The sequence below is a fragment of the Pelodiscus sinensis genome, chromosome 8 (genome assembly GCF_049634645.1).
Source record: "Pelodiscus sinensis isolate JC-2024 chromosome 8, ASM4963464v1, whole genome shotgun sequence".
NCBI classification, from domain to species: Eukaryota; Metazoa; Chordata; order Testudines; family Trionychidae; genus Pelodiscus; species Pelodiscus sinensis.
Window position 1 is genome coordinate 9,324,096 of NC_134718.1, and position 18,714 is coordinate 9,342,809.

Sequence of the window (18,714 nt, forward strand, 5' to 3'; positions counted from 1 at the left end):
CTGGCCATAAGGAAACTCATTTCAGGAAAAGGAAAAAGCCATGTGGTTCAAGATTGTCTTAATTTCATGTCTTAGGCTTTTCATTGTACAAGTCTGAACAGCAAGGGGACCTAGAGTTTCCAGATAGTTTCGAAAAAATTGGTTGGTGGAGGGGAGAAGCACAAAAACAAAAGTCACGGCGCCTTTAAATCCCCGCATTCCCCCTCACCAGACGCGGTAGGGGAAGAATGTCCCAAGAGGCCTTCTGTCTGAGAGAAACAAAAAATACTGGACATTTTACATATCCGGTATTTTTTTTTAAACCAGACAAAAGTTGCAAATACCTGTCTTAGTATAGAGATACCAGACACCTGGCAACCCTATGGGGAACCCTAGGCTGTAGGAGGCTAGCCCTCAGCACTTTCTGCTTCTTTCATTTGAGGCCCTGCCCCTCCTGCCAGGGCCTAGCAGGCTCCCCATTCTGTGCAGCTGACAGCCCCCACCAGTCCTGGGTTGCCCTACTCTCCCTCTCTTCACAGCTCCAGAGTGAAGGGTGGGCATGTGGTGAAGCCCACCCCAGCCATGGAGCGCTGGGCAGGTGGGTAGACAGCATAACGTGCGTATGCACACCTCAGTCCTGGATCGCCCCCCAGCAGAAGGCAGGAGTGTAGGCCCAGGCCTGGCTCCACTAGCCCCAGCCTGGGGTCCTGGCTATGGAAGAAAAGCCTCCGACGCATAGCATACTTGGAAGGCTGAGGGTGGAGCATGAGCAGCGTGATGCAAGGCAGTTTGAGGAGGGTTGGCCTTTGCTACCCTTTGCAGAAGTGCATACCTCTAAATTAGCTCTGTCCTCCAAACAAAACTGTAGGTATATCTTGTACTCGTTTACTCTTGACAGCAGGCCATTCTGCTTTGATGTCACTTAGCCAAAACTACTTTAGACAGTTAAGTTCCCTGCTCCCTTCTAGTTTCAATGTTGCTCCTAACTGTATCCCATGGTTTTGAACCCCTTTGCCAGTATAAAAAAATAAATCCATCTCTATCAAGGTGAGTGATCCATATTTTTCATAATTTTCAAAACATCTGGTAGGTTACTTTGAAGTCTCTACTGTGAGAATGACTCGAGCTCATGTACGCAAGCTGTCGCAATAAATCTACTGTCTGCCTTTCTAGGTGGATGAATTTTTCCTGCATATGTTTGCTTGTTTATATGAGATTGATGCAATTACAGTTCAAAAACATGAGACTTGAGGAAGTTGTGAAAGAAAAGAAAGGTATTAACTAAGCATTCCCCCCTGCTCTAATGCAAGCTTTCTGCTGTGATATTGGTATGTGATTTTTTTTTTTAAAGCTATCTAGTTTAGAATTAGACCTATCATTGCTGTTAATGCATTCTCTCATACATAGCTCTGGTAAAATACTTAGGAATATAAGACCAGGTTGAGGGGGAATAGGGGAATCATTTGCTCTTCAATTTCTTCGTTTTGTTGAATTTAGTCATATGATCATTTTTTAATGAACGTATCGAACAATATATGCTATGGTATGCAAAAATTAATTAGCTAGCCATTTATTTTTCCGTTGCACCTTTCCTCTAAGGATCTCAAAGTTCACTACCTGCTGAATTCTCACGGCATTCATGTGAAGCAATTGATAAGCTATATGGTATATAGCGGTCTCTTCTCTTGCTGCTAAAATTCGTCAAGAGTGGAATGCAGCAGCTACACAGCAGTACAACTCAACAGCGCAGTACAGGAAGTGAAGTAAAACCATAGCCCATTGAAAAAGCCAGGTGGAATTTAGGGGCCAGAATGTAATTTGCTGAGTTAGAATTTGGACAGGGCAATGAGGTTAGTGCCCTTACAGTTTCAAAAAGTGCCACGGGCTCTGTCCGAGCAGGGAAGATAAGTAGTTTATGGCAAACTGTCTTGAATGTTTTTTTTGATGGCTTGAATATTTTTCAGTGTTTCCATATATAAACAGCGAGGAGTCCTGTGGCACCTTATAGACTAACTGAAGTGTTGGAGCATAAGCTTTCATGGGCAAAGACCCACTTCGTCAGATGCATGGGAAGTGGGTCTTTGCACACGAATGCTTATGCTCCAACACTTCAATTAGTCTATAAGGTGCCACAGGACTCCTCGCCACTTTTGCAGATTCAGACTAACAAGGCTACCCCTCTGATATTTTACACATATAAACAGTTACATATATTTTAAGTGGTACTGGGTAGGGATGGTGGTTAAAAGAGTTGGATGTTCTGGAGTCCAGTTGATTATTTATTTGGGATTTAAAAAAAAAAAAAATGGGCCTAAACTGGAGCATTGCATCCTAGGCCCATGTATCTCTGGAGTCTTTCAGATTTGAAATCCTCTAAGGATTTGTATATAAAAGGTTGTTGATTAATAATGGATGTATTTTTAAAAAGGTCCCTATGCACAACTTTACACACATTTACAAAAGTTAAAAAAGAATCAGAACACTACTAAAATGTGCCCGCTGCCACACTACAAGTTATTACTTTTAGGTTGGCCTGTTAGTATTTTCCCCAGCATTTTTTTTTCTGAAATTTTTGAGGTTTTTGACACACAGACAAATGAAAACCATTTTTTTTTTATTTTAGAAGTGGATTATTGTTTGTTTAGAAACAAAACAAAAAAAATTGTGTAGGTGAAACACTCTTACCTTAAAGTCTTTTTACTCTCCTACCCTTTTCCCCCACAGTGCTGAAGGAAAATTTTGACTGGCTGTAATAATTAACCACAACAAAAGCTGAACCCAAACAAAATTCACCTTCCCTATAAAAATCATTTCCTATGACCCCTTCTTTGAAAAAGCCTGCATAAATAATTAGCTTTGTACTGTGCCCTCAAGGTCAGGGAATTTGAGATATTTGAGACAAATGGAGAAGACATTTCCAGAGGTGAAGGACTCTTAGATTATGTCTACACAGCAATGTTGTTTCGGAATAACTGACGATATTTTCAAATGACAAAACGTGTGTCTACCCAGCAAGCCATTATTTCAAAATGATGTTGAGATGGAAGACTTTTTATTCTGACTCCTATAATGCTCATTTCATGAGGAGTAAGGGAAGTCGAAGGAAGAGTGTTCTTCCTCCAACTTCCTGCTGTGTAGATCGCGCCAAAAGCCTAATAAAGCTATTTCGACTTCAGCTATGCAATTGACATAGCTGAAGTTGCGTCTCTTAAATCGACTTTTGTCCTGCTGTGTAGACATACCTTTCGGGAGTCACCGTCAGCTGCTGCTTGTACAAAGAAATTGTCTTCTCCAGCCCAGCCAGGGCAGAAACAGTCCAAAGGCATCAGCTTGACTATCTCTGCTGACAGCAGTTATAACAACATCATGTGGAGAGATATACGGTTTCTCAAATAAACTCTCTTCTGCCTTTCTTTCTTATAAGGAAAGAGTCTCTTCAATATAAATCCAGAAGACAGAGATTGTCTTTTTCCAGCCCAGCCACTGCAGAAACAGAAAATCAGAAGAGAACATTTTCTGATCCAGTAGAACTCCAATGGTCCTGTCTCAGAGTTAAATATAGAGTCCTGCTAATCTGTTTTTGGGATCATCTAGGAACTCTGATCCAGGAAGGGAAAAACAAAAATCATGTCTGAAGAAATCCATAAAGTCACAAAAACACAAACATTCCTTATCTTTGAGCTCCACTGCAGAAGTTGAAGTTGAAATTCTTTGGTGGGGACGGAGAAGAAGAATCCCAGCGGGGAAAAAACACCCTCATTCACTCCATCTCTTCCACTGATTTCTTGCCAAGTTATGCACTCTAGACCATGTGAGTGTAACATTGGGAAGGGAACTGTTTTCAGAAAGAGAGAGAGAGATAACAAGAGCAAAGATGGAGAAGCCTCTGCAGACCTATTTTGCCTTCTTCCTAACCAAATTATTGCTAAGAATCTCTCCAGCTTAGAGGAGCTGCACTACTGTCCCCTTTCTGCTCTCTGCGTTCACCCCTTTTGGAGTTAGGTCTCATACCTTTTCTTGTCTCTAGGTGGAATTTTGAAGTTCTTCCATCCTTTTTGTAGGACCTGGACTACAGCACCTTGTGTATCATCTGGACTCATGCTTCTTTCATGCTTCGGTTTCACTTAATAGAGGACAGTCTGGAAAAACATCTATTTGCACAATAAATATAGAATCATAAGACTGGAAGGGACCTTGAGATGTCATCTATTCCAGTGGATTGCACTTGCGGCAAGACTAAGTATTAGCCAGACCATCCCTGACAAACGTCTGTCTAACCTTCTCGTAAAAATCTACAATAGCATCCCAGTAAGTGGGCAGTATTTATAAATTGGAAGAGCTTCTCCAGAGCCATCACAGCATCTAAACTAATCAGTATAAATAATGAAATGGAGACCTTCTGAAGAGAACTTTGCAGTAATTTATCAGAGCAAATTCCAGCATTTCTTTAATTTAGAATAAGGGATGGGGCTGTTGTGCAGTCCAGGCAAGGTATGTTTATAGTAATTTACCAGAATTCTCTAAAACATATGTTTAAGCAGTCTCTCTAGGGTACCGGTTCTCAATTAGAGGTTTGTGTAGCCCTGGGAGTATGCAGCTATCTGCCAAGGGGATACCTGAACTCATCTAGATATTTGCCCAGCTTTACAAGAGACCACATAAAAAACAATTGCAAAGTCAGTGCAAAATGAAATTTCATACAGACTGTGATTTGTTTATACTGCTCCATATACTAGACTCTGAAATGTAAGTACAATATTTATATTCCAACTGATTAATAATAAGATGATGACATGAGAGAGTAAGTAATATTTCAGTAATAGTGTGCTGTGACACACTTGTATTTTTATGGATGCTTTTGTGAGCATTTGGTTTTTAAGTGAGGTGAATCTTGGGGGTATGTAAGACAAATCAGACTACTAAAAGGGGTACAGTAATCTGGAAAGGTTTAGAAGAGACTCCAGGGGGGAGCCAGCCTCTCCTAGGCTACGTCTAGAATGCAGGCTTCTTTCAAAAGAGGCTTTTTCAAAAGAATCTTTCGAAAAAGCTTCTTTCGAAAGAGATGGTCTAGACAGCAACCAGTATTTTCAAAAAAGCGAGCTGCTTTTTAGAAAGAGGACACCCAGGAAGCCTGGAAGCTCTCTTTCGAAAAAGCACAGTTTGCGTTCAATGACGCCTTATTTCAAAAGAGCGCTTTGGGGAAAAAAGGCATTATTCCTCGTAAAATGAGGTTTTCCGTGGTTGAAAGAACTGCTGTGTTCTTTCAATTTAATTTTGAAACGCAGCAGCAGTCTAGACGCAGGTGAAGTTTTTTCAAAAAAAGGCCACTTTTTTTAAAAAAAAACCCTGTAGTCTAGACATACCTATGGTGATGATTGATAGATGTGGTCTTGCCTTCTGATGATGCAGAGCCAAGGAAGAATCACTATATGAATGGTGAGCTTAGTATTCAGAAGAAAAAAACCATCAAGTTGTCACTACCACCAGTGCTGCTAGACTTCCCATGTTACCCCAGTTACAGTGGAGTTGGCCATTACATTATCACAATGTTACGTCAGCATGCTGTAAGGAAAAAAAGTTTGGGATTTGTGGGAGTTTTGGTACAATTCTGCCAAAATGTTGCAATGTTTGTTGATGCCTGAAAGTCTTTTGGGGACGTGGGAACATCTGACACACAGAATCACGCTTACCAAACTGAAGAGACCATGGAAATGTCAGGATGACTGCAACCCATTTATCTGATAATGTAAGCTGGTTAGCTCTGGGAGGGTCGCCTCCCTTTCAGGGTCAGTGGGTGGCCACTCCAACCCACTATACCTGGATCAGCCTCTGGGGGGGGGGGGGGGGGATTAACATATCAAATAACCAATCCTGGGTCCACCGGTCTTACCTCAGGGTGGGGTGACAAAAGTAACCAATAACAAAGGAGGCCTGGATCTGGGCAGGCCAACAAATGATAGGCCGAGGCCCGGCCTTAGTTCAGGGTGGGCTGTCAAGTCTGTGGTGAGGAAGGCCCAGCCCCAGTTCAGGGCGGGCCACCGGTAAACAGTTTGTGGCCCGGCCTTCGGTCAGGGCGGGGCAGCAGGTAGCAGTTTATAAGCCCATCCCTGGATTAGGGCAGGGCAGTAGGCAAACCAGTTTATGAGCCAGACAGTTAATCAAGGCCCAGCCCTGGTTCAGGGTGGGCTGCAGGAAAACAGTTCAGAGCCCAGCCTTTGGTCAGGGTGGGGCAGCAAGCAAATCAGTTCATAAGCCCATCCCTAGCTCAGGTCGGGCAGCAAGAAAGCACTCTATACAACGTGTACACTTGGACCTCCTTGCTCAGGAGGGTTGCAGGCAACTCGCCGGCAATGGCAGAGAGGGGGAAGCTACCCCCCAAGCTGTGGGTGGCAGGGGGGCACAGGCCCGCCCACTCCACTGTGCCCCGGCCCAGGGCCCTAGAGACAGCAGTTTACTGCTGCTGGATTAGCGGGGGCTCCAGCCCAAAACATGCTGATCCGGGCATGTCTATGTCCATGCTGTCCCCTGGGCCACGTTCCTCCTCCCCCTCAGTGCGTACCTGGCAGTCGCGTAGGTCTCCTGCGGAGTCACAGGTCCATTGGCCACTCCTCGCCAGCTCACCACCTCCCCAGGTGTTTGCTCCATGGTGTGCTGGGGAGCCCTCTGGCCTCTGCTGTTCCTCTAGGCCATTGTGCAGCAGGGGGCCTGGTGGCCCACACCAGCTCTCCACCTCACCACACCTTAGCTCCCTTCCTTGAGATGTAGGGGAGCCCTCTGACCTCTTCAGTAGTCGGTGCCTCACTGGCCTGGCTGGCAGGCTTTTTACCTCTCTAGCTCCGCCCCTTGGCTTCCAGCCTGGTGGCTCATTAAGGCCAGGTGTAGCCCACCACGGGTCTGTGAGGGGCTCCTCCCCTTCGGAGTCAGTGGGTGACCACTCCAACCCACTACAGCTCCTCATAGTGTAGACCATCTACATAAGTTTTATCTTTGTTGCTATTTCTCTTCACCATGAATGACATTTCAAATATCACGAGTACTCCCTCTGAAGCCCCGCCTCCTCAGTCTCACCCGTCACAGGGCATGTCTACACAGCAGGGCTAACGTTGGAATAAGATACACAACTTGAGCTGCGTCAATTGCATAGTTTAAGTCGAAATAGTTTCTTTCAGCTTTTGGCACTGTCTGCACAGCAGGTAGTTGAAGCAAGAATACTCTTCCTTTGACTTTTCTTACACCGTGTGAAATGAGGGTTACAGGAGTCAGAGTAAGAAGTTCTCCAGCTCAACATTATTTCAAAATAAATGCTGGCAGTGTAGATGCGCACTATGTTATTCTGAAATAACGCTGCTGTGTAGCCATAGCCACAGTGCGCTTTGCAATTCAAACCCTCCGCCAATTTTATCTCCTTCACTTGGCATCTTTCCCCAAATATTGGCTGTCTTTAAGAGGTGGGCAATGCACTAGAAGGGGAAAGTAATGTGTAAAGTTGATATTTTATCTTCGACCCCTCTGAAGACGCTTTGTTCAATTTAAATGTTTTGCCAGTCAGACTGAGCTATATTACTGGAGTGTGAAAGTGCCGCATTTGTGCTGATATCAAGTATTTGGTGCACTGTTGGTACATGCATGGATCTCATGAAAATCACTTTATTACCATAATAACTAGTTTTACGCTGCAGTCAAGAGCATGTTGCACAATAGCTATCACACCTGGTAATGCAAGGGGGGCATGAATTGTTGGGGCGCATACTTTCACACTGAAACATTTTCCCTTTTAAAAAGGAATGGAGAGAAGAGGGTATTCAAGCTTTTGTAGCAATTAAGTTTTTTTTAAGTTGCCTGTCTATATGAAATGTTTCTGGGGGGGGGGGAAACCCTTGGTAAAATACAAAAGTTTATTACATTTCTAGACTACATTATCCTTGTCAGCTAGATTAAAGCATTCTCCCAGTCTCTGTTCTATATTACCATAACAAGTGAGGAAATAATGTAGTGTTGTTACACAGAGCAGCTTATAAATTTTGACATAAGTGTGAGAGAAATCACTTGAAATGTGAAGCAACCAAGAGGAATAATTAGGAGCAGCAGAATGATCTCAGTAATATGACAACAGTTTCTAAAGCTTCCCACAGGATTGAAATCGTCAGGTTTGCTTGACCTATATCTTCAATAATACAGCTCATTGCCCTTGTATTGAAGCTAGAGGGTAGGACAAAGTATGAGCTTTATCATGTTTTAGGAGAAATTGCAAAAAGTTTATTTATTAGCATGCCACAAAATGGCCCATTTCCATGATTACCAAACATTAAAGCAACTTGGGGCACACTACACCACACAGAACACTGCTTTCGGAGTCAGGCTTGGCTGGCAAAAAAATATTATGTAATACTCAAATAAGACAAATGGCTGTGTTAGCAGTGGAAATAACCTCCTGTTTAATTAGAAAATAAGAGCTATATGGGACAGTAAAAATGGTTACTGCTGCCCTCAGTCACTGTTTAATAAATATGATAGTGCTGAAGATAATGCTAAGTGTTATTTATTTGTGCAATATCGCTAGCTCAGTAATTGCTCATGTTGATAGCTACACTGCATGGGGAATGAAGCTGTTTCAGAATTTTCTTTGTTTAATTCATAAAAAGGGAGATGTTGGCCATTTTTACATTTAAAATGTTATTTTTTAAAGGCATAGGCAGATCTTTACAGCGTTTTTACCTCTTAGTGGTACCAGGAAAGATCTCGCTTTGGTAGTGTGGTGGTAAACTTTCCATAGGTGACTCAAAAGTGGAAAATATTTATTGTAGGTGGTGTTTTCCATGCTGGATAGCCTATCTGCACATGAATGTATGTTTCTTGATCTGATAGCGTAAATTAGGGAGCATTATTAAAGCTCTTGGTGCAATTGGTAATTTCCCATTTTGCCAATGCTATGCTTAGAAAAAAAAATCTTAATTTTTTTTTCCAGCACACTCTTGGCTCTTGACTCTGTTTGGAGTTGTGGATCCTCAGCACATGTAGAAATCAGCCCTTTTGAGCTCAGTGCTGTAGGCAAAAATATATTAAGCCAGGGTTCCTCCGTAAAGGGAATAGTTTTTTGCAAACAAATGAGTATCAAATCATATGTGTCCTTTTTAGTGTATAATAAGATGATTAGACAGTTCCATTTCAGCTGAATTCCTCTGTTTAGTTGTGTATTTATCTGATGTTTGATCGAAACGGGAGCTAGACTCACATTTTGCAATATGCTTTCAATAAGCAGCAGCTCTGTAGCCCTGTCTCCTTGTTTTTGGTTGCAGTTTTGAACATAGTACTAGAAGGACAGGGATTTGAAAAAAAAAGTGAAGTCTATAATATCCTATCCTTATCCAAAGGGGAAAATTAAAAAGATGTTTCATCCATATGTTTCACCTCCTCCTTCTCTCCCTCTCCCTCCCTCCAAAAAAGTAGACTGTGTGTCAAGAGGCAAAACAAAACAAAACAAAAACCCCTTTCTTCACACAATTCACTTTAAGCTTCAAAATCCTCCAAAATCCCCAATCTCCCTTTGCAGTCTGGTTCCCACTCTGGAGCTTTCCTCATCTCCCTCTGAAAGAAAAAAGCTCTTCTTTAAGGGACTGATAGGTTGTAGAGCGATGCTTAGCAACAACATTCCTGTGCCTTAAGTAGCTGCAAGCCCCTAGCTGAACCCTTTGATGTGACTGTCAGGGCAGATTTATTTTGTTTTAGCACATTGTCTACTTGTCCAGATGTATCAGGAGATAAAAAGGAGTCATGTTTACACTCTTTTTTTTCTTTTTTTGAGATGTAATTAAATCGCGTTTTTGATGAGTCTCCGAGAGATAGAGATGAAGAAAACAGGAACTGGCTTGAGGAGAAGGACAGGAAACTCACTTACTGGTCTAACACCTGACACTGTAGGAAAATAAAGTGTAAAGCCACAAGGCAATGTGTTGATTTGGTCCTGTAGAAGACTTAGATTTTGTCTTTTCTCACATGCTGGTTGTTCACCAAAGCAAAAGAATCCAAAAAGACCCTTTAGAAAGCAGTTGTCATGTTCCATAGATTCTCTCCATTTTGTCCTGTTTTTATATTTGTTTGCCTCGGTTAAAAATAATTACTGTCTCTCTAGGTTTATAAATCACTTTAACGAGGGAAACTTTTGACTGCAGTAGGTGTTTGTCAATCAAAGGCATAAAAATGAAAATCTTTGAGCCTCAGTGGTCTTGAATTAACAAATCTTCTGTGCAAGGCAGGCCTTGCTGAATTCTGCCAGCAAACAAATACCACCGATAAATCCATTTTTGTTTATTTGCTTTTTTAACTTGCACATTTAGCAACACTGTTCTGAGAGCTATTAATAACCTGCGGTGTGCAGTGACAAGCCTGATTCCAACGTTCAGTATACTGTGGGCATGCCAAGCGAATAAAATGCATGCTTTAATCTGCTGCTACAAAAGTTACTCTATTTGCATCTTAAATAGGTTACGCTGTAGCGCCCCCTTCTGCTGACTGAGCAGTGTGACAAGGAGCTTAGCGACAACTGAGTTTTCTTCCCACATGCCAGTAGGAAGATGACTTAAAAGCACTTTTTAACCTTCCCAAACTCTTAATTTCCATGTCTGTTAAGCCAGGAGAGCAACATAGCTGAATAATAGACTCCAAACTAATGTTAACCTTTAACCTTTAGGGTCGAGCTTTAATTTTCACGTCAATTAACCTTTTATCATTCATATGTCAGAAGGAAAAAAAATCATTAATTTACAAAGTGAGAAAGCAGGGCCTAACAAAGTGGGGAAAAAAGCAAAGCTAACTCTTTGATATTGTGAGATACGAGAGTTAGGTCTGTTGTATACAGTAATATACAAAACACCCCACAACCCAGATTGGCATTGACTGACTATATTCTGAAAAGATGGGAGTCTGTTATATGCCCTCTTCTGTGGAACAGCCATGAAAGCAATTTTCCTTGCTGGTTTTAAGTTGACATTTGATGACCCCTGGAAATCAAGTGGGCAAGGGAATTTAAGAATTTATAGACCTCCTGTATTTCAAAGACCAAACTGTGATATATTTATGGTATCTAAAGGAATTCACTTATACTGAACTCAAATACAGCAAAATCCATCTAGAGACAGATAGACTGATGGTCTTTGATTTCTTCAGTGCAGTGACAGGTGTCAACTACAGTATATAGTGGAGTTCCGTGAAAATAGAGGATTTCTCTGTATCTGTTTAACCCAGTAGTGGTGTATATATACAATAGATATACATGTGTAAATAGGTATGTGTGTGTATATATAGTCTATATGTTATTATTATATAGACTCAGAAGTACCCTAGCTCACAGATTCCAGAAGATAAAGTTTTACTTAAAACTACTGGACTTAAATGGAAATGAAATTGGTCTTTGGATGGCTAAACGCTGCAGTGGCAAAAGAGGGTTTGTAAATGACTGTTATGAGGTAATATTGAATGTAAAGCAATGTAATTTAGGTTGGCTTTTTTCATAGGAAAATAGTGTAAAACACACTATTGTGGAGTAAGGATGTATGTACCAACATAAGCAAAGTATAGAGGTGACAATATATCCTCTCTCCGGTTGTTTCTCAGTGCACATAAGTCGCATCTACTTCATGGGAATTTGGACATAAACATCTGATAGAAGAATTTGTCTAACCATCTGTAGATGTGATATAATGGTTGAAAGGTACAGAGGCCAAACATTATGGAAAATGAATGGAGTGAAAAGATACTGAAAACTTACACATTCTTAATTTATTCAGTACGCATTTGAAACGTATCCATCTTTTTGAAGCTTCTTTCTGAATTACTCTGAGTTTTTTTCCCCCAAAGGACTGCATGTCCTCTTTAAGTCCTGAGAGATGGTTGTATGATGAATGAAATGTAATAAACGATAGAATTAACGTAAGAGTAAATTGGGAGCACAGGCTTAATGCTCTTGAGAGGAAACTGCACCTGTCCACCTGGACATGCATTTGTGGTTCTCCTCAAAAAATAGTTTTATAAGGTAGTTGGGATTTCTGGCAAGACTTGCATAACTGTTCACAAAGGCTTCTTTTTCCTAATAATTTTAAGATGCACTGCTAGGATTTTTGAAACATTTGTGCATATAAGCATGGTATAAGTACAATGAAAGCATCACATAGGCTGCATTCTCACCTTCCTTTCCAGGAACATAAACAGTTATACCAATAGAAAATGCAAGACAACACAAAAAATCCTTGTGCATCACACAGTTAAACATTTCTTGCAATGGCTACTTTTTCCCAGACTGGGAAAAGTAACTCAAGGATAGCATGTAGTCTGCACTTCATTGGGCTCCTAAATGCTTGCCACTAATGGAAAATTTTCCTACTTAGCTGAATGAGAGTCTTGAGAGAATTGAGACTCCAGAAGAATTTACAGTTTGACTGTTTTGGTTTTATTTCCTCTGCCATTTAGTTGAAAATCATTGAACCATGACTTGAGTTTGTGTCAACGATTGGCAAGTGCCCATCTGATCATTTGAATTGTGTCAATTTCATAATTACTCTAATCTCAGATCTATCTCCTGTGGGTATAAATATGTTTTTAAAAGATCCATTTTGGCATCTGGAGCCATTTCTAATCAATTATTCTTATTTTAAAATCCAGTATCAGGTTTTGCAAGAAAGAGATGCTCCATATCTGATTATATAAATGGGTCTGCTTTCTACAAGGACATTTTACTGTATTTAATTTCTCATATATCTACCTTACCCATTAACTGACAACATTGTGCCACCAGACCCTGCAGTGATAGTGCTTTCTATAAGACCAGCTTCTATTATTCATGGTATTGAACTACTGGAGAAGTAAGGCTCTGTTTAGCATGAATGAAAATATCAGAATCCAGTGTATTAGCACTGAGAAGGTTACAGTGCTGAGAACTGTTCCTCCTTTCTCCCCAACCCACTCACTTAAACTTCAGCTGAATAAGAAAATCTCCCCTAACTGCCTGTGCCCTTATATATATATATTTAAAACCCTAAAAACAAATATTCTTTATCCTAGCATATCAAAATCAGTTTCTTCTGGCCATTCAACTCAATTTGAAAACAATAAGGGCTAAATATAATTCCTAAAATACTTGGCTTCAAGTGATAGTATGTTATAGTTTGAAAAAAGAGGTTCTGAAAGCCAAGGAAACAAATACACTATTATTATACATGTACTATATGTTACACTAAAACAAATCAATTCAGGCGGCTTAGAAACAGTCATTGCCTTGTGATTATATTTGTGTAAAGTCTTGGGGCCTTTGATCAAAGAAAGTCATTTCAGGCTATGCCTAATCCAGGCTGCTTTAAGGTGTTTAAATGGTGGGGGGGGGGGGGGGGGGGGGGAAGGTTGATAACAGCTGGGATTTAAATTTACTTTTGCCTAAGTTTTGTTTTGAAAAGATTCCTATTATTCACTGCTTCCTTTTTCATACAGAAGATGGATCATTGAGTAAACCTAAAAGGGAAAGAGGATATGGGAGGAAATGGGTGGGGACTTTGAATTAATCTTCTGAAGAAAAATGTTTGATCAGCGGGTAGAAGAGGATGAAAACCTCTGATGTTGACAGCAGGCAACTTTCTGACTAGCGTGTGATTGACATCTTTGATGCTCCAGTGGGGAGCTCGTATCCAGCCAGGCTCAGGCATCGTCTGTCTGTGGGTGGTAGTGTTAATAATGTGGAAACTGGAAAGATTAATTGTAGACAAGCAGCGGGATTACGAGGAGGGCTTCACAGGTCTAAAAGGAATAGTAGTAGGAAGGCCTCTGATCTATCAGCCCAAAAGGAAATTAGTTAGGGCAGACTGGGGCAGCTTAAAAAAAAGAGGGGTGGGTGGGAGCAATGGGAAGGGGAACCATTTAGGATATTAAAGCAAAATGTGAAGAGGATATTGAAATAGGTCGTAAGGGGACGGGACCAATGTTCTTGAAAGGTAATATACCCCCTTTCAGAGGTAGCTTGAAAGACCTGAATACACTACATCCATTTACAGTATGCTCACAGTTCAACTTGTTTTGCTGTGAACTGGTAACCAAGTGACTTTACTTAGCGGTTTGAGCTGCTGCAGAAGGTAAAATTCATTATTCATTTTGAAAACGGGGTTGACAATAAATTGTTTGTCCACTGCCAACACATAAATTCAGGTGAATAAATATCAAAGGGCCCCTCAGTGCTAAATACGTTGGAGAGAGTTTACATAAGCTGTATCTGCAAGTAACTATCCACTGCATATTTTACTTCCCACCCTTTTTGGTGGTAGTAGGGATTTTGCCAATAAATTCTGTGTTACCATTAAAGAGGCTATTCATCACGCTCACTAATGTTATTAATCAAGATACACCACAGTACCCTTAAAATGAGATCATTTTGATAAATCATGGATGACATGAAAAGACTTTATTCCTTTTAAGTGCAATTTAGACTATAATTTTTCCCTCATTTATGATTCATGGAAGAAACATGGATAAAATTCCCTTGCACATTTACACCTTATCTCCAGTAATAATTCAAAACCGCTCTTAGATGAAAATTCAGGGTCTGATTCACCAAAGCCGAATGCCAGCTCATTATTTTCTGGCATTCAGTAGTCCAAAAATAATGTCCATATATTAGGTACTATTCACAATCTTTGGATTTGGCAGCACACCAGACATATCAATTACACTCAATTAAGCCTTAAATGAGAGAGAATTCTCTTTATGTTCATTTACATTTTTGATCCAGTTATACCCAACCTCCCTAACCTTGCAACTTTGTATTTGGTATCTAGCAATTGCCTCCTCTACATGAAAATGAGGAATATGCATTTAACCTAGACCCTGTGTTTATATAAATACATGAAACAGTTACTTTTTCTGGTGATAGTTATCAGAGCTATAATGCCAACCCCAGATCAGAAAATCACTGTTAATTTTGTCTTCCAACAATAAATCATTTTATTATTAATAGCATCAAATATGAAAGTAACCTGAGAAAATTCTCCAGAAGAGAATCAAAGTTCCACTCTTGATTATAAATGAGATACTCCTGCCATTCATTAAACTGATGAATGTCTGAAATATTGCAATATTTTCTTCTGCCATTATTTAATTATTCAGGTATTCAAGTTTTAACGGGAAAAAAATCAGTAGCAATATTTAATTTGGATGGAAGAATTATTTCATTTTTGGTATTTCTCAAACCATGATTCAAAGGGGACTGGCTAAGCTGAATTACAGTCCACCTTTTACTTCCACCAGCATCTGAAGAAAAATGGTTGCTTTCCAAGAATAACAAGATTATTTATTTTTTTTTAAACCATTGGTTCCTATAAATTGGGTTGCCATATGGTAGATATGCAACATATCCGGCCACTATGTGGAACAACTATTTTGCAGCACTGTTATACCTTGGATTGACCCTGTTGTATAGAGAATTCAGGAAATAGATATACACATCATATTTTATTTTTAGTTTAATTGGGCACCAAAATTTCTCCGAAGCTTTGGTAGTCATCTGTCAAAATATGGTTGATTCCTTAATTCTTGGATGGTGCAAAAGTGTCACTCCAATAGTTTTTGCCTTCCTTTAACTTCACATCAGTACATGTGAAGATTATAACTCTTTCTCTACATCATTGACTATATGGTTCATCTACCAGTCTGAAAAAAAGCCTTGACTTTTGATGTGGTTGAAGCTTTTTCGTTGAAAGTTTCAGGTTGTTACGCATGAATAAAGTGACACAGAGTAAAGCCTTTATCCCACTGGCATCCGCCCTTCTTTCTTGTCTCATGAATTCTGTTCATTATTAGGAATAATGTAATCAAATTGATAGATCATTTCTCTCTATTTCAAATTTAATCCCTAATAATACAATGCTTCTAATTATAGACTAAAATAGTGTCCTCGCTAAGAGCAGACAGGCTGCCTATGACTCTAAAGGAACATTTCCATTGTTGCTATATTTAATTAAAAGGAAAAAAATCCTGAACCTTTATTTGCATGAGTCCTGTAAATAGGGTTGCCAGATGTCCCGTTTTGAACCAGACAGTCCAGTACTGTTTGGGAAACAAATCGAGAAAATATAAATGAGAAAATATAAATATCCAGTGTTTTCGAAATGAGATGTAATGTAGATTGTGATGTAATGTCAAGTGTGTCCGGTATTTTTGTTGAAACCATCTAGCAGTCCTGCCTCTTAAATATTCTATTAAATATTAAAATATCCTAACTTTTAGTAACAGTCAGGAAAATACCACAAGCACAGTTTGCGTAGAACATGAGCATTCTTAAGACGTTCAAAGCAGGCAATGCATTTTTTCACCCACCTACCCCTTTAGCTCATCTCCTGTTTGTTCCCTACCTTGGTCAAATGTCTAAAAACAGCTTTTGAAACAAGTCACTATTTTTGTGTGGGGTAAGTAGGTCATCTCATTAAGCTGGGAAAGATCAGGCAACTTGTGATAATGCCATGCGGCTGGTATTTCTTCGTAATTAAGATGACTCTAATTTATGCTACAGATTTACCAACACTCATCCCCTGAAGTGGGATCTGCAGATACAAGTTCTGCATGAAAAATATTTCCCATGTCATTAAGCACAGCAAACTTCCCTGTGTAGTCATGCCATGCCACCTGTTGGCTTCTCTGAAACATGACAGGGTTTTGGTATAAGTCATGGGCAGCAATTTGACCTTTCTCTGACCTTTAACCTAGTTCACAGTGGAGTGGTGGTGAATAAGACCTTCCCCAGCCTGCTTTAAATAGTAAGACTTCTGAGAAGCCCGGCCTTTTTGGTTCTTAACGTTTCCTTAATTCTTTCTTCTTTCAATGTGAAAAATAAAACTGTCGGCTTTTCAGTATATTTCTTGACTTAATATTAAAGTTTATGGCCCCCCCCCCAAAAAAACGCAAAAGTTTTAAGAAGTTCTATGTTACCTGTTAAGTGGGATACTTACAGACTCTGTGTAATGTTAATTTTTTGTGATATAGTAGCTGCTGGATCCCTTACACCACCGCTCAACAAATATCCTGACTCCATGGTATCCAGTTTTGTGCAAATGTCCAGTAAGAGAGTCTCTATGTTAGAATGGCTCTAACAGAGTAAAAAGATGATTATGTAGGCAATGATAATATAATAATAATAGTAATTTTAAAATAGTATATCTGCTAAAATATTCCTTTGTCAAGTCCTGAGTACAATATTTAAGTGTATTTACGACAGAAACCTTAACATTGAAAGAGAAAAGAAAGGGATTTTAAAAAGCAAATGTGACTTGATCCTTACTTGTAATAATATAATACCTTGCACTGCTGTAGTGCATAAAGTAAATCCTAAAGTTCTTTACAAAGGACTTCAGTATCATGATTCCCATTTTATATATAGTAGCATCATCCTATGGTTTCTCTTATGGATCAGAGACATTTTGAGAGAAAATGGATAATAAATACAGAAACAAGGTGATTCAGTGATTTTGTGCATTCTTCATCTTTTTTGTTTTTCTTTGTAGTGGATGTAACAAAGTCATAGAAACTTAGACTTTCTCTAATGAACTTAAGTTTTGTGTTTGACGATGAAATACAGTATTATCAACTTGATATCTAATATGATCTTTTATTTTTATTTTCAAATGACAAAAGGCACTGATCTGACACAGGAGATGGATTTGATCAGTGTTGTTAAATACAGTGAGTCACTGTATGAAAATGAACAGCAATCCACAAGAATGGTAGCTACTCATGCAACACAGAGAAAATAAAGATCACACTTTCTCTGTATGTTAACACAAACAATGTTTGTTTCAAAAATATTTTTTAAAAAGATGGGCCTTGTATCATGCCAGTAAATGGAGGATATTTAGTCTGAGGGGGAAAATACATAGGAGTGGATAGAGGGAGCCTTTAGGTATCCCTAAATGCTTTAAAACCTCCTTGCCTGACATTCAAATTAGATATACAAGAGTAACTTGTCCTGGACTATAGCCTGTATTTCTTATAAAATTCTACACTCTTAATTCTTCTAACTTACTCTATTACTGATAACCAGCAATTCATATACCACTCGTCAGGTCATGCCACTTTCTAAAAGCTATGCTTGGTTCATATTTGATGGGTAAATGTCAATGACATATAGTTCACATACTTGTGAGGTTTATCACCCTGAGCTGAGTGTGTGTGTGTGTGTGTGTGTGTGTTTGTATTTACACGTAAGGGAGAGAAATATTGAGGTCTACTTATATATCTTGATTTGTATTAATATGGCAAGATATATATCAACTCCTATTTATTGATGAGAAAAGATAAAGGCTACATTTCCCTCCCCTCTGCCCCTTCCCCATTTATAAGGAAAAAATACAAGCTTCTGAAACTAGACAGCACTGTTTCCAACTTTGCTATGCTATGTACAGTATCTCATTTTATGATGAGCAAGTGTGGCATAAGTACACAATAAGAGCTGAGTGATTGTGAGTACATCATGGAATTGTTGTCTTTTAGGGTATTTGTTTAACTACATTGTAGATTTATAGCTTCTTAGACCTTTTTTTTTTCTTAAGTGAATGAACTAGTTAGCTACCCAATCTCATTTTAAACATGCCAACACTCTCCACCATCTCTCTGTTTGGTCTGATCTTGTAATGTCCAGAAAATGCCTGCTAGAGCTAACATTTCTGTCAATAATATTCAATGGAAAGCATGCCTGAGTTTAATATATTCAGC

General features: G+C 39.5%; 1 protein-coding gene and 1 long non-coding RNA gene across 7 annotated transcripts in view; one reads left to right on the forward strand and one right to left on the reverse strand.

The window, feature by feature from the left end:
- LRMDA (leucine rich melanocyte differentiation associated) overlaps positions 1 to 18,714 on the forward strand; it is an 864,979-nt gene that overhangs the window by 709,257 nt on the left and 137,008 nt on the right. The gene's annotated exons all lie outside the window — the stretch shown is intronic.
- Positions 3,695 to 5,472, reverse strand: LOC142830364 (uncharacterized). Its single transcript, XR_012905547.1, has 3 exons — positions 5,343 to 5,472; positions 3,991 to 4,130; positions 3,695 to 3,814 (listed from the first exon to the last, which is right to left on the reverse strand). It is a non-coding gene; the product is annotated as an uncharacterized LOC142830364 (long non-coding RNA).